This window comes from Neovison vison, chromosome 1 (genome assembly GCF_020171115.1).
Source record: "Neovison vison isolate M4711 chromosome 1, ASM_NN_V1, whole genome shotgun sequence".
Taxonomy (NCBI): Eukaryota; Metazoa; Chordata; class Mammalia; order Carnivora; family Mustelidae; genus Neogale; species Neogale vison.
The window spans coordinates 269924736-269947595 of record NC_058091.1 but is presented as its reverse complement, the minus strand read 5'-3'; the positions used below and the strand labels follow the sequence as shown (position 1 = coordinate 269947595).

The following is a 22860-nucleotide window of genomic DNA, read 5'->3' as shown; positions in this document are numbered from 1 at the left end:
GATGGCCACTGGTAATTGAATCACTGGTTCACTGAAGTAGGTACTCCAGCTGTATCTCCACGATAACGTATAATGTGGGGGATAGGTAGACTCACCATTGTCTGGGATTGAGGGGACACAGAAAGCCCACTGTCTGGGCTAGAGGCCACAGAAGATAGCATGCTGCCAATGTGAATTCCAGAGGTATCTATAAAGTTGGGTGATCCTTGGGCACATGTGGAAGTTGATAGAGAATTTGACTGAATGCATGAATCATGAGAAGATCAGTGGTATTTAGGGAATCCTGTATATATGCATATACTTGATATTAGGCTGGGAACAAGGACTGCTTCTCTGGTGATGGTGATAAATTTCCTAAAGCAACGGTGGGACCTGTATTTGTAGATCTCGAAAATAGCAAATGTGAGCCCGGAAGGAATAGTGGGTAGGGGCACAAGGAAAGGGATGTGGGTAGGTATGTATCCTTCTATGAATGCTAAATTTTAAAACTGCATTTTGGGGCCACTGTTCTTTCTACCTACAGACTGTCCGTGTCTGACCCATTTGATGAAGTTTGAGATAAATCATTTGTCAGCTAGCTAAAGCAAAATACAGATCAACAATTAGCCCAGATGCTAGCAAATTCTTTGAAGTTTCATTATAATATTCAGTTGAATTTCTTCTAGAATCCCCTTGACTTCTCTATTCAATTTTAAAGGCTAACCAGGTAAGGAATTAAGGTGCTAATGAATCGGCAAGTGACCAGGTACCTAAACGTCGTTGGACGTTTTCTATATTCCTTAAAATCCAGTGACACAAATTTTCTTTTGTTATTCCCTAGTATTTGATTGTTTGGTGTCCAGATGAGGAATAAACAGCAGGCTTCCCCATCCAGCCCAAAGGTACTGATTGCATTTACAGATGAGCGCCCAGATCTCCAAAGTATTTTATGTTTCATGGACCCACCATTGTTTCTGTAGTGTCAGCTGGCAGGATGTGTAATTAACATTTTATAAACTGAGTCCCATTACCAGCAGTGACTTGGTTCCCTGAATCTGCCCAGAAAGCTTCTGTTGCAAGCTGTGGGATGATCTCCTCTATGGCTTTGCAAGAGACCTGCCCTCTGCTTTATCTGAGTGCTTCCACTCTCCTTGGCAGAGACCCAGCTGGGCCAGTTTTCACAATTACATTCTTTAGGAGACCGAATTCTGACTTTGGAGTTAAAACGGTGGCATTTCCGGGGCGCCTGGGTGTCTCAGTGGTTTAAGCCTCTGCCTTCGGCTCTGGTCATGATCGCAGGGTCCTGGGATCGAGCTCCGCATCGGGCTCTCTGCTCCAAGGGGAGCCTGCTTTCTCCTCTCTCTCTGCCTGCCTCTCTGCCTACTTGTGATCTCTGTCTGTCAAATAAATAAATAAAATCTTTAAAAAACAAACAAACAAACAAAAAAAATGGTGACATTTCCAAGTGTCAAATCCTTTGTGATTTTCAGCATATTTGGGAAACACCCATTAGCTCCAGGGCAGGTTTCTGAGTTTAGATCCTGCCTGTCACTTTCTAGTTGTGTGACTTCACACAAATTACTTACTGACTTTCTAATATGCAAATGGAGGTAATGAACACATTAGTAAAGCGTTGCTGGCCACAGGAATGCTGTGTGCAGGTCTATGAGCCAGCCTTGGACACATACATGGTGTCTGTATCATCCCAGGACTTCTCCACTTCCCGGTAAAACCCAGTCTAATTCAATAGAGCAGAATTCACAGTTCATGCCTTCCCCCTCACACACTTCCACCCAGAATCTTCATCAAGAGCCATTTGTAGAATTCCTAGTATCTTTATGTCACTCTCCTACTCTCCTTCGTCCTGCCTTCTCTAGGGTGTATGTCTGGGTGCCTTTGTAGATCAGTGCCTGTGTGTGTTCTCTGCTCACAGGAATCACTGTTAACACAGCCCAATCATTAGAGAGGTGCGGTTCACACTCTGCCATCAGAACAGCCACTAATTGATAACTTTTGAAAAATGACATATTCCCTGGAGCATTGAAGGCTCCCCAACAGGCAAAGATTACACCCACCTCGACGATTAGCACTTGAACCGTGCAGACGCTGGTGATAGAAGACACATGTTGTTCTTTCTTGACATTATTCCCTTTGACAGTCTTCCTCGTATATCCTTTCTCAGTTTATTTTGCTACAGAATGGCATTTATCCCTTCATGTTTTCAAAGATTTCGAAAAAACTGCTTTCTGCAGCTGTGTCATCTGAGCCCAATGCCTTCTAGACCGCTGCATTCATGTAGCAGCTCGTTAATGAATAGAATATGTACTTGTGGATTTGGTGACTGCTTTTCATTTCTTTGCTGAAGGAGAGAAATAAACCAGGATCAATTAAGAAGCACTGTGTGCTGGATGAGAGCTGGGGATCAAACAGGAAATTGGCTTGTCTCTTGAGAAAACCAGGAATTGAGTTCTCTCTCTAGATCAAGCAGAAATTAGGCTCTTTGTAACAGCACACTCTATGTTACTACTTGAGTCAGTCAACAGCTTTGTAGGAATTTGCCATGTCTTCCTGTATCTGGGCGGAAGTTAGGAAAATTGCAAAAGACAATAAAAAACTGTGGAAATAAAAGCTCCATGAGGGTAGGAATAAAGTCATTAATAGTCCCTATCCTTAACAGAGTGCATAGTCAGTATTATGTACTCAAAAAAAAAAAAAAATCTGTTAGTAAATGCATTTCTGAGCAAATCCTTCAGTGACTTAGCATGGAGTAGAAGTAACTTTTCCCTGAAGCATCTTAACTTTTTATTACGCTGTGGTATAGCTAAACCTGAAAGGTAGATGACATATTTTTATGTTGTTACTACCTGAACATAGACAGTTTCTTAATATCAGTTAGGAGAAGAGAAAGAAAGATGCATTCAGATAGGATGGAGACTTGAATTCTCAAAGCAGTCAGCAAAATTTCTTCAATAACTCCGTATATCATTGTGCTGAATGATAGCCTTGTTTGCTTTCAGAGTTGTGTTTCTTGGCTTTGGAATGCGGGAATAATTGTATACTGTGGCCTTGTGATTATCAGTCTGCTGTAATACTAGGGCCAAGATCATCTCAATTTGCTGGTCGTCAGCAAGAGGACAAGAAATGAATGGGAGAACTTGAGTTGCTCATGTTACAAAGTTCTCCTGTCTGCCCTTAGGATGTGGGGGCAGTTGAGGTAAGGGCTTTCCGGAGAAAGTCATCAAGGGCCACCAGAACAATTACATATGCAGAAAGGTGGTAAAGATTCAGACTCTGCAGGCAGGTAGATTAAATCATGAAATTTGATGCAGAATATCAGCCTGCTGCAATAAAAACTAAAAATTAAGAGCAACAGATACCTATTGAGTACTTAGGCCATGCCCAGTAGCAGGCAACTGACCTCTGTAACCTTGTTTGATTTTCATAAACCCCCAAAGAAACTGGTGTTTCTGACCTCTCACCTTGACAGAGAAATGTGATAGATCAGTGGAGTGTCTTGGTTAGTTTCACGGTGGTGGAACCAGGGTGTGAATAATACTAGGACTGTCCTGAAGCCTAGTACTTAAACATTGTATCCTGCTTCCTAACCAGTCCTAGACTTCTTTCCTTTGTAATTAGTTAAAGTCTCCCTCCTACTGAGTAATCTTCCTTTCTTTCTTTCTAGCCACCACCCCCGGAGCTGGGAACTCTTTTGGGGGACATGCATTTTAAAAGCCCAGCCAGCAGTAGGCTCTCAGGAAGGTGAAGGGATCTCTGTACTGGTGGTTCAATGTGTTCATGGCCCAGTTAGATTCTGCTCCATGGTCCTTTGATTCCTGTCCCACACCTTTTCCCTAAACACATATCTTCTCTTGCCTTTATTAAATCTTGGATTCCTCCTTTTTCCCCCTGTTCTCTTGGGGAAGGAAGGCACTGAGAGTTGAGGTGGGGGGTGGTACAAGAAATAAGGGCACGGAAGAAAAGGCAGTGAAAATTGAGAAGGACAAGGTGAGTTAATAGTGAACTTGCAACATAAGGATATAAGCAGAGCCGTCCCACTCTAGGCAATATATTCTCTTAAAGAGTTTGTAGAAGTCATTTTGGGCTTTTCAGATACAATCTACATCTGTGTCACAAGCCAAACTGTACTGAACCTATTCCTAATGCCAACACCAATAGGTCTTCACGTAGTTGTCGTTCCAGTGTCAGGAAAGCTAAACACAGATGCTTTTGACTTTGACCTGGCTCAGCCACTTACCCTCTGAGGGGCTTTGAGAAGGTTTACGTCAACTTCCTGTTTGTTCATTGGTCCATCTTGAGCTCCACATTGGTGCTGGGCTTTGAGTGGAGTGGTGAAGATACAGCGGGACAACAGAGAAAAAAATGCCTTGCCTGCATGGAGCTTCTGTTTTACGGGGGCAAGGGAGCTGAGCAAGGAAACCATGTCATCTATGAGCAAGTCTTCACCAGGGGTAAGCAGAGAAGGGGGAATGAGGAGATGTGGTCAGGGTTTACTATTTTAAGTAGTTGTGAAAAGGTCACTGTGGAAGCAAGATTTAATTGATGAGGGGGAAGACAACCTTCTGGGTAAAGGGAATGGTAAGTCCCAACACTCAGGTAGAGCTACAGGGATAGCCGGGAGGCCAGCACAGCTGGAGAGGAATCTGTGAGGGAGAGGGTAGGAGGTGAAGAAGGTGGTAACACAGCTGTGTCCCATGGAGCCTTTTTGGCCGCTGTAAGGACTTTGACTTAGCTTCCAAGGGGGTGGGGGGGTGGAGGGGGGTGGGGGGCAGTTGAGTAGGGGAGTGTCATGGTCTTACTCATGGGGTTGAGTCGAGAATAAGAATGACCGCCATGGTTGGAACATGCCTGCTGTGCAGCCTTAGAGATCTGTCCTGATGCCGGAACATCATGTTAGTGAAGGAGCGGGTGAAAGTGGTCAGCCTTCACTTTCTAGTGAGAAAAACCACTAGATTTTGAAGAGGACTCGAGGAATAGGTATGAGAGACAAGAGGTAAGGTTGACTGGCAGGGTTTGCACCTGACCAGCAGGGTGAATAAAACTGCCATTGAGAAGAAAGAGATGAGGAAGAGCGTGAGCCTTTACTTGTGTTATTCAGCGGATGTTGTGTTGGTGATGGAATCAGGACTTCACTTCGGGCATGTCCTGACATGGCGACTGGAATTCCAAGCGGACTTGTTGAGTAGTCGGTTGACAGGGGAGTCTGGAGTTCAGTGAAGTAGCTGGGCCTGGAGACTGTCTCAGAGTTGTCAGTGTATGAATCGTTTCTCAAGCCCCGGAGCTAGAAGACGGCCCCTGATGAGTGTGTGCCCAGAGAGAAGAGGCTCAGGACTGAGTCCCCGGATGCTCTCACCTTGAATCTGTGAGATAGAGAGGATCTCACAGAGGCAGGATAGATGGAGCGGCCGGCAATGACTGGCAAGTGTGGTATCTTAAAAGTCAAGTGAGGGAACGATCTCAAGGCGAAGAAGTGATGCAGGGTCCCCTTGTCTCATTTTAACCTAGACTATAGCGTTAGGCACATTGTTTGTGTTTATTAAGGATTTACTTGATTCACTGGTGGAAATAGACCCCAGGTAATGAACTATCATGGGAAAACCCTTTATTGTCTCCGATCTTCAGTTTCCCTAAAAGGTAAATGAGCAAATTTGGCTAGTCCTGTCCTAAAAAATTTGCCAGCCGGGATATAGTGTGACTTTTTCTGCTTTTGTGTGATTGCTTGAGTCTAATCAAGACTAAATCCATCCTGCTCTTATTTGTATTTATGCCAGTCAGAATGTAACGTGTCTTCTGTGTAGTGTCTTCAAGCCGAATCATCTGGAATTTCAAATCCCTGTTGAAGTTTCAGTTTAGGTTTTGTTTATGCATATCTTCTTTCTCTTGTGATTTCTGTAGACGTAGAAGAAACCTCCGTCCTCAGAAGGCAGTACTGGAACCTGTGTGGAAGTTAAGAAAACTGTCCCCTTGGTGGTGGCCTGAGGAGATTATCTCAACCCCAATGTGGCCCTGAAATTTGTATTCAAGATTCAAGAAGATTAGGACTACTAAGGTATGGACGTTTGATTGTGAGACATGACACAGAGTTTATATTTATATATTATATATATGTAATTTTTTTTTTCTGAAGGCAAACACATTTAAAGGTACTTAATCATTTTAACAGCCTTTTCTCTTCTTCATGCCTCGTTTCTCTTTCCTTTCTCCCTTCCTCCTTTGAAGGAATGATCTTAATCTCTTTTGCTACCAACTTCTGGGATATGGTGGGATGAATAAAGGTGCAGTGAGAGAAACTGAAGTCCGTCCTCATTGTCTCAATGAAGTGACCTGAGGAGAGTAAGACAAGGCATGGGGAGAGGTTTGTGCAGCTGTCTCTGATAGAAAGAAGAGGGAACCTGAGGATACCACCCATGTAAGGGACTTCAGGTGCAGAGATGAGTAAAGTAGCCATTCTTTGGAATACGTGATTAATTCCTGTTTTCACTGTCCAGAGGACACTCAAGGCAAAGCTTTGTATTATCTCTTCAGATCTTGAGGAGGCCCTGTCTTGATGTTTCTTTTGGCTATATACCATGTTGGGGCAGACTGAGATTGAGTAAGGAGGTTCCATTTGTTCTTTTCTGGTTGCAGTGAGAACCCTCTGTGCATGTCTATCCATGTACATGCATGTGTATAAGGCCTATGCATTGTGTGTGTGTGTGTGTGTGTGTGTGTGTGTAGTGGTGTGTAATCTCCCTCATCCTCTCTGGGTAGGAAAAGAGAAGGACAGATGGAAGGAGGACAGGGTGAATCCCATAGAACGGCGTGTTGATAGTGTCGCAGGCATTGTGATGTAAGCTTGGGGGAGAAAGTCACATGTACAACTGATGACCAGCATCTGGAAGAGGGATTTCTGTTCTGGGAAACCAAGAGGAGCTCTATGTAAAAAGGTTTTCTGAGACTCCGTAGTAAGGAAGGGTTAAGGGTTGGACTCATTCTCAGAAATCGTGGAGTTGGGTGTGCCTGGGTGGCTCATTGGGTTAAGCATCTGCCTTTGGCTCAGGTCATGATCTCAGGGTCCTGGGATTGGGCCCCACATTGGACTCTGCTCAACAGGAAGCCTGCTTCCCCGTCTCCCACTCCCCCTGCTTGTGTTCCCTCTCTCGCTGTCTCTCTCTCTGTCGAATAAACAAATAAAATTTTAAGAAAGAACTAGTAGAGTTGACCTCTCTAGGCTCATCTCCCACACAGAACAGTGGTACTGCGGACGCCGCTGGTGACGAGCCCGGGGGAGGTGTGGTTTAACAGCCGGGGACCACGTGACCTATCCTCCAGAAAGTCTAGAATGGCTCCGAAAGTTCCCTTGATGACTCATTTGTTGTCATTTTAATTTCCTTCGAAGAAAAATAAACACCTCATAATCCTAAAACTCTGGAAACTGGGAGAACAACAGTGGCTAAGGTATGGGTTGGCTCCCTTCCTGGGCACAGAGGCCTCCCCTGGGTCATCAGCCGTGCAAGACAGAGGTCCAGCGCTGACGAAAATGAAATACATTATAGCCTTCAGTCTGTTTTCACTTTATCTCTGACTTTCTCCCTGTTGAGAGAAATGTGGTATATACTTTCGTTGACGATGAAAAGACCTTCCTTTCAGGAGGAAGTACATCGACTTTCTCTCTAGTTTTTGTCAACTCCTCCGAGGCCCCTGCCGAGGTGACTGAGCGCTGATGTCCACACTGCTCACGGTACTTCCGAAAAAAGTGCTGAGGGACAGGTGACAGCGTGACGGTGGCATTTCAAACTCCTCTTTTCCCTTTATTCGGGAGATTTAATTTTTTTTTTTCAAAGAGGAGAAAATAACCTCCTTTACAAAGGGTGCCTTTAAAGCAGTGTAAGTCTAAATAGTATTTATGAATTAATGTGAATTCATTAATGTGGTTTCAGAGGCTAAATAAATAATCAGGAGAAAAGAAGAGCACCCCTTTTTTGAGTCCTCACCCCAATCTCAACATTCTGTGTGAGAGATTCACAGTTGTGGTGCGGCCCTCTGCTCACAAGAACTTGATCTGTTGGAAAGGAAAGCTGAAAAGCTGTTCTGCGCTTGTCCTAAAAATTGAGAGAAGCTTCGGGGTCAGGGCTGGGATTTTGAGGACTGAATGCTTGGCTTTGATCGTGTCGATCTTTAATTCAGAATGCCTGTGTTCTGTCAGGGATACTACCTAGATGCTAACTACTTAAAACATGACTTCAGTGGAGAAAGTTTTAAAGGACGTGGCCCTAAACGTGTTCCTGGTTTCGAGATCAGTCAGCCCTTAAGGGGAGAAGAAAGCTTTTTCCCGTGGTTGGCAGAGGCCACAGGGAGAAGAATGTCCCCTTTGCTGGGCATGTTCCTCACTCGATTGGGTGAGATCTCGCTGTCAGGTATGCAGGTATGTGCACGCTCCCGCTCACAGACCAAAACTCAATTTCCAGGAAGGAAGGAGGAAATGAGGCAATGTTGGGACATCAATCTACCCTAATGTTTCCTGGCTTCCATGCTCCGGTGCCTTCAGCAGATTTTTCAGATGTCTCTTCAAGTGAAGACAGTGTAAATGAGTGGCTGTGTTCGCAGACTTTAGAAAAGGCAAATCAAGCTTCTGTATGAACATTAGAGAAGCCATTTAATTTTTTTTTTTTTTTAAGCCAGTGCCGCTCAGAGCGTTGTCCAAAAACCCGCAGCATCTGCGTCAGCTGAGCTAGTGACAATGCATGCAGAGTCTCAGGCCCTTCCCCACACTTCAAGGGACTGGAACCTCTTGAAATGAAGTCCAGGAATCTGTGTTTAAACCAGGTTTCAAGAGAAATCCTATGCCTTGCTGAAACTGGAAAACCAATGATAAATGTGGTCCCTGGTGTCTGAAAAAGAGAGTTTCTAGAAAATCTTAGATCTAAAGATGAGGATACTCTAAAAAAATGGATACACCTAAGTGCAGGGGTATACGTATATATAATCACTCACACACTCACACACACACACACACATATACAAATAGACATATATGGCACTGAAAGCGAAAATAAAAACATTTTCAAATGCCAAATCAAAGTTACTAAGGTTTGAATCATGGCATCTGAAATAACAAAAAGTGGAAAAATAATAATTAAAAGTAATATGAGGATTGCTGCCATTCTAAGTAAATGGATCGATGGAACAGAATAGCATTCTGCATTAGAGACACACGGAGAGTCAGCTGTTTCTCTGAGAGCACCGCATCATTTCAATGGCATAAAAACACTACTTCAGTAAATAGTGCAACAACTGGGTATTTACTTGAAAAATAAAGAACCTAAACGCCTACCTCATCCCATACATATAAATCAATTTGAGTCCAACTGAACACTGAAACATAAAAGCTAAAACAACAAAGATAGTAGAAGAAAAATGAGAATACCTTTATAACTTCAGAAGGCAGAGGCTTTTTATAAAGGACACAAAAGCACAAGCTGTAAAAGGGGAAAAAAAAATACACTGAACTTCATGAGAATTAAAAACATCTATTCAGCGGAAAACACCACTGGGAAGATAAAGAGATGCCCCACAGACCGGGAGAGGAGATTTAGAACACGTATATCCGACATGTACTTGAAGAGGCACTTGGTACAAGAAGATACAGAACGGCCAATGAACAGAAGCAATGGTATTTAACCTAACAGGCCTTCAGGGAAATGCAAATTGAAAACACAGTAAGATACGGTTACACGCCTACCAGAATGGCTAACATGGGAGGAGTGCCAACACCAAAACCTCAGAGGAGACGCGCCACTGGAACTCTCGTGGAGAACTGGCAGATATGTAAAATGCTCCAAGCACTTTGAAGAATGATCTGGAAGTTTCTTCGAAAGTGACACAACTGCCTTACCTAAAAGCCAGAGCTTCTAGTCCTAGGTATCGATCCACGAGGCTTGAAAACCTTTGTCCACATGTGTTCATAGGAGGGTTGTTTTTTTTTTTTAAATAGTCCAGTGCTGAAAATTAGCCAGATGTCAACAGGAAAAGGGAGGAACTTGGGTACATTTGTAAAATGAACACTATTTTGCAATAAAGAGGAACTTTATACAGATGAACAGAATAACATGAATGAATCTCAAAAACAGTATGATCAAAATTAGTTAAACAACAAAAAATACTTCATGATTTCCATGAAATTGTAGAGTCGTCAGAACTTCTCGATGATGGTAGAAATAGTTCAGTGCTTGAGTCTGGTATGATGTAATCACCTGAGGAAGGTACATGAGGGAAGATTCTGGAGCAACAGAAATGTTCTGTTGTATCTTGACCAGCATTTTCAAAACTGATTAAGTGGCAAAGTCACTTAGCATCTTACTGTATGTAAATAATGTCTATAAAAATGCCTATAATGTATTTTTAAAAATCCCATTTATTGAGGGCTTTGTCAAAAGTGCCATTTTTACTATGCATCCATTCATTTAATCCTTGAAAGCATTCTAGGGCTGGTTTGACTTTTCCTAACTGACAGACATGGAAGAGGCTGCTGAGAAAAGAAAACTAGCTCCCAGTCCTATTACGCTCCCAGTCCTATTACTCTGTTGCAGAACCGAATTCAAGAGGAGGTCCTTCCTTTTGTCTGGGAAACATGTCTTAACCATCATGTTATATCTTCAGAATAAGAGTCCCTGGCTGCATTTTCATTCCAGATCAATGGAACTCCCAGCCTCCGTGTCTCCGTTTGGAGGACGGGGATGATTCTCGTGCACGCTTGATAGAATTACAGTGACAATTAAATTAAATTATACTTGTAAAGTGCTGGTATGTGCTGGTTCCTTTTAAGCCCTGGATACATGTGAAGCTGCTGGTTTTGCTTTAGAGCTCCCAGGAGCCGTGGCAGTCCTGAGCGAGAGAATTCGCGTCCTATTCCATTGTATGTGGCCTGAGTCAGTGTGCATATTTGTGTGTTCACTTAACTAACACTGAAGGCAAAATGCTATAGTTTTCTAACAACTGTGTCAGTTGCATTACAAAATTTTAGAAACACTGGGAAGAGTTGACCCTGTTGCCAAAAAAAAAAAAAAAAAAAAAAAACCAAACCCAGTTTAAATAATATGCATGAAACGGTATTGAGGCAGAACTGTCATTAAATGTGCATATTACGGTTTATCTGTCTAGGGTGATTGAAAGGGCATCGGAAGCTACCTAACATGGTTAATGGATATCAGCAAGGTTAATTATCTTGGGAACATTGAAGAGCTGAATTCCTTTGTGTACTTCCCTGATTTGTGATACTGTCATATTATTTTTATGACACTTGGGCATCCGTCTTTATTTGAGCTGTGCTTTTTCAAGTCTCCATTTCCATGGTAGAACTTCAAATCCAGAGCTATTATGGATACGTGTAAGCGAACAGTGCTTTTCCTATAAAGGACAAATTAATCAGTTTATTACCAACCTGCTATGTAAGTAGAAAATCTCCATATGCCTCCAAAAGATGTTATGAAAGGGAGATTTGAAACTGCTTTTGGGGATGGTTTTTTTGTCCTTGTTTCTGATCGTCACCACTAAGTGTGGGAAGGTGGGCGGCTTAGGAGAAGAACCCTTCAGATACTGTCAGGGTGTGGGGTCTGTGAGGGGCTGGAGGGTAGGGTTGAGGGTGATGTGTGGGGGGGTAGGTGTGTGTGGAGGGTAGGGGTGTGTGTCTGTGGTGTAGATGTGGGTTTGTGGGGGGGTGTGGTGTGTGAGTATGCATGCAAACATGTATTTCCCATTCTTATTCTAGTTTTGTGCAAGCGTTGGTGTTGCTGTGGATCACTTTTGTATTTACCTATTATCTTTGGAAGTGAAATGGTGGTTTTTGTGTTTTCTGTGCCTCCCAGCATGTTAGCAGAACTGTGGCTAACTTACCAAGTCTTATGACCTCCCTTCTCGTGGTTTCCTTCAGCCCTCCCTGGATTTCCCCTGAAATTAATCATGCATCAACATTTCATCTCTGGTAATAAATATCTTAGTGTCAGTCATGAAAGCATCAGCAGAACTGTTTCCTTCTGAAAGGCAAAGGATCCTGCTGGGGAGTCCACAGCGTTGCTTTCTGCAGCTGGCTTTGTTTCTTTATTCAAGCCATACCTGCCAACCACAATCAGGAGCCCAGGGCTGAGGCGGGGCTTGCTGCTTGATGTCCACTTGACTCTCCTACCCATTCCTTCAGTTCTCCATGACCTCATATGGGAAATGGGAGTTGAGATCACACAAGCCTGAGGTTACCCTAGATTTGAGCAAATGGTCACGTTTCACTTAATTCCAAATAAATTAGTAACTCCTGGTGATACAGCCACATACCCCGGGCATGTTGGACACCTGTCTGTAAGGATCAATTCGAACATGGACCATGAAGGCAGAAACACATGGAGCCAAAGACATTATAAAATTTCTACACAAAACTTGAATTTTATTTTTGTGTCAATTGTTAAACATTTTTTATTCAGTTTAAATTAAAAACAGTTAACCCATTTCTCCCACCTCCCACTGCCAGCCTCTTGCCATCACCAATCTGTTCTCTGTGAGCTTGTTTTATTTTTTTGCTTTTTATTTCTTAAGTGAGATCAGAGTGTTTATCTTTCTCTGTTTCACTCATTATCATTGGTATAATGCCTTCAATCTCTGGCCACATTGTTGCAAATGACAAGATTTCATTCTTTTATAGGCTGAAGGATGTTCCCTGGTGTATATATACCTCAGCTTTTTTATCTGTTCATCCATTGTAGCCATTTAGGCTGCTTCTCGATCTTGTCTGTGGTAAATAATGCTGCAAAGAACATGGGGGTGCCTGGATCTGTTCACATTAGCACTTTTGTTTTCTTCAGATAAACTCAGAAGTAGAATTTCTGGATCATATGGTAGTTTTATTTTGAATGTTTTTGAGCAACCTGCATACTGTTTTCCATTGAGTTTGCATGAGTTTGCATTCCCACCAACAGTGCATGAGGGCTCACATCCTTCCCAACACTTGTTATTTCTTATCTTTTTTGGTACTAGATATTCTGACAGGGGTGAGGTGACTTCTCACTTTGGATTTGAGTTTCATTTCCCTTACGATTAGTGATGTTGGGGGTGTTTTCATGTCCTAGTTGGCCATCTGTAGGTCTTCTTTGGAAGAATGGGTATTCAGGTCTTCTGCCCAATTTTTAAATCAGATTTTGTTGCTGCTGTTGTCGGAGTTTTTTGTTTTTTTTTTTTAATCTACTTTGAATTTTAACCCCATATCCATTATGTGAGCTGCAGTGATTTTTCTCCCATTCAGTCTGTCGCCTTGTTATTTTTGTGGATGGTTTCTTTTGCTGGGCAGAAGCTTTTTAATTTGATGCAGTCCCACTTGTTTGTTGGTGCTTTTGTTGTATTTGTTCTTGGTGTCCTGTTTGAAAAATCATCACCAACACCTATGTCAAGGTGTCCATGGGGTGGTCATCACAAAATCTGGGGTCCTAGACCTGTGCACAAGCTCCTTCCCAGGAGCTCCTGGAAAGCTGGAGCGAGACTGGAGAGTGTCAAGATGGCATCACAGCCTACGTTCCTTGAGACCAGCCCCATTAGGCCACTTGGTTGTGCCAAACTTGAAGCCTGCTTCTCTGTCTGAAGCTCCCAGACAAGCAAAGTGACCTCCTTCACAGAAATACTTAAAGATCATGGCTTGGCTCCCTGCCTGTCTGTGTAGTGCCCTGGGAGTGGTAGCCTGCTGAGAACCATCTTGCCAATTACCTCAGTCCTGTGAGACCCAGGAAGGCAGATTCCTCTGTCCCTCAAACCAGGGAATCAAAAGAAGTCTCCTGGGTGCTAGCTACAAAAAGCAGGCCCCAGAAGGATGTCAATCTCCCCTTCCATAGAGGTGTCCTGGAACACAACAGGAAGAGCATGAAGACTGTTCACCATCTGAAGTCTGTGGAAGCATTCCAGTCAGCCCCTCGATGTGTGTTCAGTGAGAAGCCTGCCCCTCAGGCTGTAGTCATGGTGAGCAGTAGACCTCCACAGAAAGACCAGCTGCTGGGTCTGTTGCCTCTTGCTGTGCTCTTAGGGAGGTAGCTGTTCATGAGTTCTTTCTCCGTTGGTTACAGTCCTGTGGGACCTACAAGCCCAAGTCCCACTGGCCATGAGCCATGCCATGCAGAGGGGTCCCCTGGCAGCCGTCACAAAAATTGAGGCACCAGACAGGTATGAGCTCCTTTTTGGGTCACATCAATGATAGTTTCATGTGATCAGGAACACAAGTTCCCCTGGCCTCTGATGCTAGGGCATCTACTCCCTGAGCAGCAGCCACTGAAATTGGAGTACTAGTTGCACATAATAAAGGCATCCTGTCAGGTGCCTGAGCACAGCAAAGGGAGAGCGTGAGGATAGACACCTGGCAGTCACAATCCACAGGGAGTGTTCTAGCAGTCTCCCAGGTGTGTGTGTGTTAAGTTAGAGATCTGCCAAGGTTGGAGTATAAATAGGTGAACTTCCTTCATTTGAAGTATGGGTACCATCAGCTAGCTCTGAGCTGAGCCCTGGGACAGGTGAGTTGGAGCCCATAGGCCCTTTGAAAGATGTTTCTCAGACGCTGATGTCTTAAGAGTCTTTAGATAAGAGTCTTGTGAATTTCAAAATGAGATATTTAGGAGGGCTTATTTCTTAAGTATATATCATATATATATGATTTTATGTATTTATTTGAGAGAGAGAGAGCTTAAGCAGGGAGAGGGGGAGAGGGAAGAGCAGACTCTGTGCTGAGCAGGGAGCCTGACGTGGGGCTCGATCCCAGAACCTCAGAATGGACCTGAGCTGAAGGCAGATGTCTAACCAATTGAGCCACCCTGGTACCCCTTCAAGTACATGTCTTAAGAGCTGGTGTGCATGACGTGATTTGAATCCTTTGTTCCTCCGGGCAAAGCTCTGAGTTTTGAGTTCCCTTCTAGTTGTGGACCACCCTTCCAGGTATAAGGTTTACGGTCAGACAGTGCCCTAGCCTCTCCTACTGGCCTTGATGCAGTTTTCTTCTCATTTGCCTCATGTGGGTTCATCACACCACCAGCCTTTAGCAATTTTGAGAAAAATTGTTCTATATGTAGTGTAGACTCCGTGGGTTGGTGGCAGGAGGTAAGTTCAGGATCTTCCTGTGTCCCCATGGTGAATGGTATTTCTACTTGTTGGGTTTTTGTGCTTATTGTATACCATGAGATGTTAGAACACCATTCAGAAAGGCTTCTTTGGGATATGGTCTAATTTTTTCTTTTATTCTAGAGGTTTTTTGGTTTTTGTTTTTCTCTACCTCAAGTAGTGGCTCTTAAGAGGCTATCCAATTCTATACATGGGGAAATTGAGGAACAGAGATATTGATTTCTGAAAACCACCCTGGTAGAATGAGAAACTCTCTGATCTTCGGGTTAGGCCCTCAAAATGCAGGTAATGGGCCCTGCTCCATTCACAGAGTGTTTTACCCTGCCCTGAAGCATACCGACTACTGGAAAGCTGCTGCCATGGTCTTTGATTCTGCTTCCAACGTGGTAGCACCTTTTTGCCTGTCTGTTTTGTTTCTAATTCAAAGAGCGCCCATTTTAGGAATCATCTCCGTTTGACAGTTTCTGAAGTAAAAGATGTGTGTTTCTCCCCTTGAGCATGATGTTTTGGAGTCTGTTTGTTTACCTGGGCTGAATTTTACCCAAGGCCTTTGAAACTAACGAAATCTGAGCTGTGGCTGTGTTCAAAATCTTGTACAGATTGAGGTCTTAGTTGCCAGGTTAAAACAGAGGCCACAACACCAGCACTCCCACTGACAATGACAATGACAGTGACAAAATGGCCATTTTAACTTTTCCTGCAACTGGACACACTGTTTTTATAACTATGCACACAGAGCCGAGGTTAAAAATCTATGAACTGCAAATTCCTGTCTACAAAAGATCTCTTCAGAAAGACTTTCTTTCCAACTTGCTTATTCTTCCCCTTTGCCACTGAAACCATCCCCACTTTGCCATTTTTTCTTCATGATGATTTTTTGAAATGTTCACACCAGCATTTTCTTCACCTTTAGCGTGAGTGGCAGAGTGGTTGGATGCCCATCCTCTATATCTGTTGTGAGGATCAAATGGGAATAATTGAGAAAACTACCTTGAAAATCACCCCTGAAGAGCTGTCTGAAGACCTCAGTGTCCAACACACAGTCTTCCTGCTCTATTTGGTCTGTGCCACAGCTCCGTCTGCTGTCCTCCCTCTCCCTGTAATCCCGGCCTTTGTACACACTTGAAGTGACCTTCTCCATTTTTCCAGAAATAGGCCATGTCCTTTTAAATCACCACTCCTTTGTACCTGCTGGTCCTTTTGCCCAGAGTCACTCGTCGCTACTCCTGGACCCCAAAAAACAAAAACAAAACAAAACAAAAAAACCCAAAACTAAAAACTGAAAAACTCACATTTTTTGAGATCCAATTCACTGAAAGCCTTCTGGGACGCCCCCGAGCTATGTGTCACTTCTTCCCTTTGACTTCATGGCATTTTTTTCAAACCTTCGTTGTAACGACTAGGATGAAGAGAAGTCAGTATAATTGTGTTTAGAAGTCACTCTCCTTCTAGTTCCCAGCTCTTCTTGGAAAGTAGTCGGTAGTCAACAGACATTGGAACTGAGAAGGTGCTTAAATATATTGTAGAATGGATTCAGTTTAAAAATAGGTCAGTTCCTTATGGTTTATTGGTTCTTTTTAGATTTCTAACTTTTGGTTGTTTTCTATTTTTGTTTTGGCTTCTGTCTGATTCTCCAGATTTTTCTATCTATATAATCTATTCTAGAAGTTTTCTTTATATTTTATTTTCTTTTATTATATTTTATTTTAGAGAGTGTGCATATGGCGGATGGGGAGACAAGAGGATGAGAGGGAGTGGGGGGAGAGAATTTCAAGCAGGCTCCATGCTGGCATGAAGCCCAATGCAGGGCTTGATCTCAAGACCCTGAGATCACAACCTGAGCTGAAATGAAGAGTCAGACACTTACCCAACTGAGCCACTCAGGCACCCTTAGAGGTCTTCTATTCTTATTTTCTTTCTAACTGCACTATCTATTCTTGTTATCTGTCTCACACAGTACTGTGCTTTACAGCCTTTAAGTCTTCTCCTGACTACAGGGCTGGGGGCCATCTTGCAGGTTCTAAATTACCCCCTTTCCTGTGCCCTGTGCAGACATCGCTCTTTAATCCTAGCTCAGGAGCTCTAGAATCCTCCCCAACACATCACTCCAGAAAACAGCTGATTGCACCATGGAAATGAAAACCTATTTGCCATTCTGGGCTGGAAGATTTCCTTTCCAGAGAACTTCCAGTTATTCTTTCCAAGGTCAGGACCTGTTTTCTTACAGAGTAAATACATTTAGGTACCCCTTGCCTTCCCTGTATCCAAAGTATAACTCCTTCCTGAGAGGTTATGGGTCTTGTGTTAGGATCTTGGAAAGATTGAAGAAGCTATCCATTTGATCAATTAGACTTGGGAAGCCAAGAATCACTTGTGCAACATTGGTTGCACAATGTCTATGGTTTGAATTTGATATAAATCAATGTTAATGTCCTTGGAAATTAATCAGGTTAAAAAAACTTATTCTTTTAACAGAGGATTTTCAATATTTTAGACTTCTGAAGGCTTGATTTAGTTGCATAGCCCTTTTGATTGTGTTTTGTGACAGGTGACATCTTATCTGCAAATAATGTTTTGATGTCATTATTGTTGGTCTAATAATATAGGAGAGTCTGATGAAAAATTGATATACAGCCATAATAAAGCTGATAAATGCTCCCTTCTCCAGAAACAGAAATTTAATCCATTCATTGTGGCCACTAATTTTCTGGTACCTTTCTTCAATCACATGACATTCTATCAGTCTCTACAGTGAAACCACAGAATTTCTTCTTCCAATACGATGACTACATGTAAAAATGCATGGTCCATATATAATCTCAGGGTGTGTTTGGATCCACTTCATCCATGGGTTAAAAATTAAGAAGTCTTCCTATAGTGACATAAAAGGCATTCGTACCCTAGTTTTAATGAGTTTGTGGCTTTATTCTTATTTCTCTTTGGGAGATACAGGACACAGATAAAATAGGAAGAGAGGCCAAGGTTCCATATTAAGCAAGTATGTGACCTATAGGAGAGATTATAAATGAAGAAAACAACCAGAAATAGTCTTTGGCATTTAATGATATTCATGGCATTGATCTCTGACCTTTTACTTGAAGCTGTGAGATTGAACTCAAGCAAATGTTTCTGCTTCCCTCTGTATAGTTTTTGGTCAAACCTCAACTAGTAGAAAGGATGGGAAAAGGGATAAACTGTAAGTAGGACTTCAAAATATCTTTGGAAGATGTATAAAGGAAATGTCATTTTTTGATACATAAAACCTAGTTCGGTAAAGACATCAGAGGACACCCCTCAGTAGATGATCTAAAATTGGGAAATATGACAAAGTATGAGCCTAAAGGAGGAAAGAAGAAAAGAGAAAGGATTAATTAAAAAATCTGCCTGTGGTGTGAATGATTCATCTCTTTTCCATTGCCTCTCATTAATAAAGCTGATAAGATCCTTCTGCCCTTAGCCAAAACAAATTGGAAGGGTCTTTTCTGAAGACACTGAGTGAGCTTCCAGAGGGAAGATGTAGTGCTTAGCTGTTTAGTTGGATGGATGTCCTCCTAAGAAGATCCTTTGCCTTGCCTTCTAAGGGCATCCCAAGCCCGAGATTAGTTTCCTGCCTGTCCATCTTTGAGGAAAGTCAGCCAGTGCTGCACCTCTGTCACACGGGCAGAATGGCCAGCCAGGTAGCCATCCGAGTCCTAGGTAGAACCTTGTGGTGATACCTGAATATAAAAGACTGCTTTATAGTATGTACCTTTAACTTAGCTCAATTCAATTATATATGATTGATAAAAATATTGAGAAACATAGTTTAAGTCTCTGTTCTTCTACTCAATAAGAGCATGTTCTACACTGATAGTGAGATAGGGCATGTATTTGTTAACTTATTAGGTCCCCATTCTTTCATGCTTTCAATACATCTCACTGTATTGAATATAACTTGGCTATATGAAGATGTTCAGTGTAATAATAGATTAAAAATATATAAGGCAATTATTTCATGCTGTGTTGAGTTTGATTTCTTCTCTAGAGCAAGATCTTTGTGATATATCTATTGTGAAATACTGGACACATTTCTACTAGTGTTTCAAGGGTCATTTTGACTGTACATGAATTTTGCATCAAATATGGGTCATTCTGTTTTCTAATCCTTCTGTAGGAGGACTACACTACAGCAGAGGGAATGTCATCTCTAATAAAATAATTAACGCAATCTCCCCATTCCTTTTTTTAAAATCAATTTTCCTGAGATAACCTATTATAAGTGTATAGTTTGAATTTTGCAAACATACATACTTCTGTAACTATAGACATGATCAAGATGAGGAACATTTCCAACACTAGAAAGTTTCCTTAGTCCTTAGTCCTGAAATTTTTCTCCTCATGTTTTTTTGAGGAAAGAGTGATCTTTACCTTTTAACTTATAAATGGCCATCCATGATATATTCTGTTGTCTCTCACTTCTTTCATTCAGAATGATGGTTTGGGGAAATAGCCATGTTTTTGTGTGTATTATTAGATTGTTCACTATTATTTCTCACCAGTACCCTTGAATGAATATATCATATTTTGTTCTTTTTTTATTTTTATTTTTATTTTTTTTTGGTGCATGTCTGGGCTGATTCCAGTCTGGTAATATTAAAGAATCATGCTCTTAGGAACATTTGTGAACAAATCTTTGTGTGGATATAATTTTTTAATTTCTTAGGGTAAATACCAAGGAGTGGAATTGCTGAGTCATGGATAGGTGTATATTTATTTTCATAAGGAATCACCAAATTGTTCTCCAATGTTTTTCATTCCTACTTTATATCCTCACAAGAGATACGTAAGATCCAGTTGTTCTTTCTGTTAACAATTTTGCTAAACTTGCTAATTTTAACTATTTTAGTCAATATGAAATGGTATCTTTTAAACTTGCATTTTTGTGCTGAGTAAAAATGTTAAGCACTTCAGGTTTTATTTATTGGTCATTTGTATCTGTTTTGTGAAGAGTTTGTTCAAGTCTTTCACCCAGTTTTTAACTGCATTGTCTTTTTCATTATTTAGTTATAGGAATGATTTAAATGTTTTGGATATAAGTTCTGTGTCTTTTGTATCCTACAGATAGGTTCTTCCAGTTTGTTACCTGACTTTTCATTTTCTTCATGGTGTTTTCTGAAGAGCAGGAGTTTTAAATTTTGATGAAGTGTCTCTTTATTCACATTTTCATTTTAGGGTCTGTGCTGTTTGAGTCCTACCTGTGAAATCTTTGCCTGAGATAAAATCACAAAGATATTCTTCTATACTTTCTTCTAGAAGTTCTATGGCTCTAGCTTTTACATTTAGTTCTGTGGAATGAATTTTTGCATTTTGGTTATTTCTAGATTCATTTCCCATCATTTCCCATGCTAACTTACACATTCATCCATAGTTGGCTAGTTTCTCCTGGTCAAACAAAGGCTGTCCTTCTCTAACGGGCTTGTTACTCTGCTCGCCCTCCTTCTGACCTCTGTACCTCTTTTTAAGTATGAAATCATTCTCTGGAGTTTCTTTTAGATTCCTTTGAATCTACAGCTCTTCGGTGAAGATCGTTAAAGAAAGGTATCCACTGGGTTTATCTGGCTAGTTTATATAATTGTGGCAGGAGTGACATTTATTCATGTTTTTCTACATCAAAACTGTAAGTGAAACATTAATTTTCCTATTATTAAACAATAAAAAAAGAATCACATCGATGAAGAAAACCACTTGCATAGCAGACATCATGAAGGAAAGCAAGTATTACTAAAATGTATAAGCAATGCAAAAATAGATAATGTGAGGGACAAAGGAGTATATTTTAAAACATTCTTATCAGTATCCTTAAAAATAGTAAAAGGTAATCCATACTGGAGAGTAGTTAAGAAACAGAATAAGAGGGGTGCCTCGGTTGCTCAGGGGTTAGAGCCTCTGCCTTTGGCTCGGGTCATGATTCCCTGGGCTTGGGATTGAGCCCTGCATCTGGTTCTCTTCTCAGCAGGGGGCCTGCTTCCCTCTCTCTCTCTCTCTGCCTGCCTCTCTGCCTACTTGTGATCTCTGTCAAATAAATTAATAAAATCTTTTAAAAAAACAGAATAAGAGATATCTCTTGTATTTAGTTGTTTTTTTTTTTAATTAATGAAAGGGTTGTGAAATAAAGTATAGATCTAGGTCATAGCATATTTAGTGGAAATAAAGAGTCAAATATAGTAGATAAATCCCATTGTAAGTTCTCCAGAGATAACAGATATGGGAGGTGGGTGTATTTGATTATCAAAGAAATTTTAAAATATTATTCAAGGGAGTCAATAGGTTGAATTTACATGTCATAATCCAAGTGACCTAAATAGGAATTAAGCACAAGTTCCTAATGTATAAGATTCCATTTTCAAAATTCTAGGACTAAAAGAATTTTAAAAGCTTTGGTTGTGAAAGAGAAAAAAAACCTTATATAAAAAGAAATTATTTTTAAACTGGTATCAAACTTTCTATCAATAACACTAGAGTCAAGAAGACATTAGACAATTTCTGAGGGAAGAGTATTTTGAGTCTAGAATTCAGTTCTGAGCCTGAACTATAAGTGAGAACAAGATAAAGGTGTTGAAATACATCAGGATAACTAGACCTCTCATGTACCCTTTCTGAATATATTTTTCTGAACTGACAATGAAATTTAATATTTCTTAATGATACCAAGAAATGGGGAAACGAGAAAAGAAAGCCCCTTCCAAAAGTGAAAGGTAAGGTATACAGCAAGTGTAGAAAGTGTGTGGTTAAAATTAGAGAAATCAGGACCTCTAAGAAGGATATCTTCAGGAAGAAAATTGGAGCAGATGATCATAATCAGTTTTGCTAAAGAACCAAGTGATGTGATATGAGGAAAGCATGTGTGTCTTCTCTAAAGAAATCAGACTGAACAAGAACAGTAGCAAAAACCACATGAAGAAACCGTGGTCCAAATAAGAAGCATAAGAACAACAAAGAATCCAGTTGTTTGGGGGTACAACATTTAATTCAGAGCAATAAATGGCATTTTAGTATATTCCCTGGTTCTCCAGTGGACAATTTGTATCATCATAATAAACTCTTTTCTAACTTTAGTATCATCTTTTAGAGCAAACATACAAGTAAGTAAACCAAATCTTATAAGGCTTCCTCCACCCCCCTGCCTTTTTGGGTGGGGGGGGGGATTTTGTTATTATTTGAGAGAGAGAGCAAGAAAAGAGAGAGCACACAAGCTGGAAGAGAGGCAGAGGGAGAGGGCCAAGCTGCTCCCCACTGAGCAGGGAGCCGGATAACGGGACTCAGTCCCAGGACTCCAGGATCATGGCCCCAGCTAAAGGCAGACACCCTACTGGCTGAGTCACCCAGGAGCCTCAAAATGTTACAAACCTTGACAGTGGGAGTAAGAGCAAGGTTGAAAGATGACAGTAGATAGGAAGGCAAGAGAAAGAGAGATTAAAGGGAATGTGGTAACATGGAGCTCTTTAACAAAAGGGGAAGATGAGATATTTTTTCCTTCAAGGTTAATGAAACATGACAAAGGTTAGATGTATTACTTCAGTTACAAGTAAAGCCACAGAAGAATTAAAAAAAAAAAAAACTGGGGGAGGGAGGAATAAGCTAAATCCTTATATTTCAGAGTTATAATAAAATATGTGATCTCATAAAAAGGTAAATTATGAGAAAGGAAAAGAAGCCTAAAAAGGAGTGTGGCATAACCATAAATTACATACTGAAGCCTCTAAATATGGT

General features: G+C 41.4%; 1 protein-coding gene across 3 annotated transcripts in view; it reads left to right on the top strand.

The window, feature by feature from the left end:
* Positions 1-22860, top strand: part of SGCD (sarcoglycan delta) — a 1012166-nt gene that overhangs the window by 373702 nt on the left and 615604 nt on the right. For all 3 annotated transcript variants that reach the window (XM_044230712.1, XM_044230705.1, XM_044230687.1), the window contains exon 2: positions 5893-6046. The gene's annotated coding sequence lies outside the window, so the exon portion shown is untranslated. The remainder of the gene's footprint in view (positions 1-5892; positions 6047-22860) is intronic.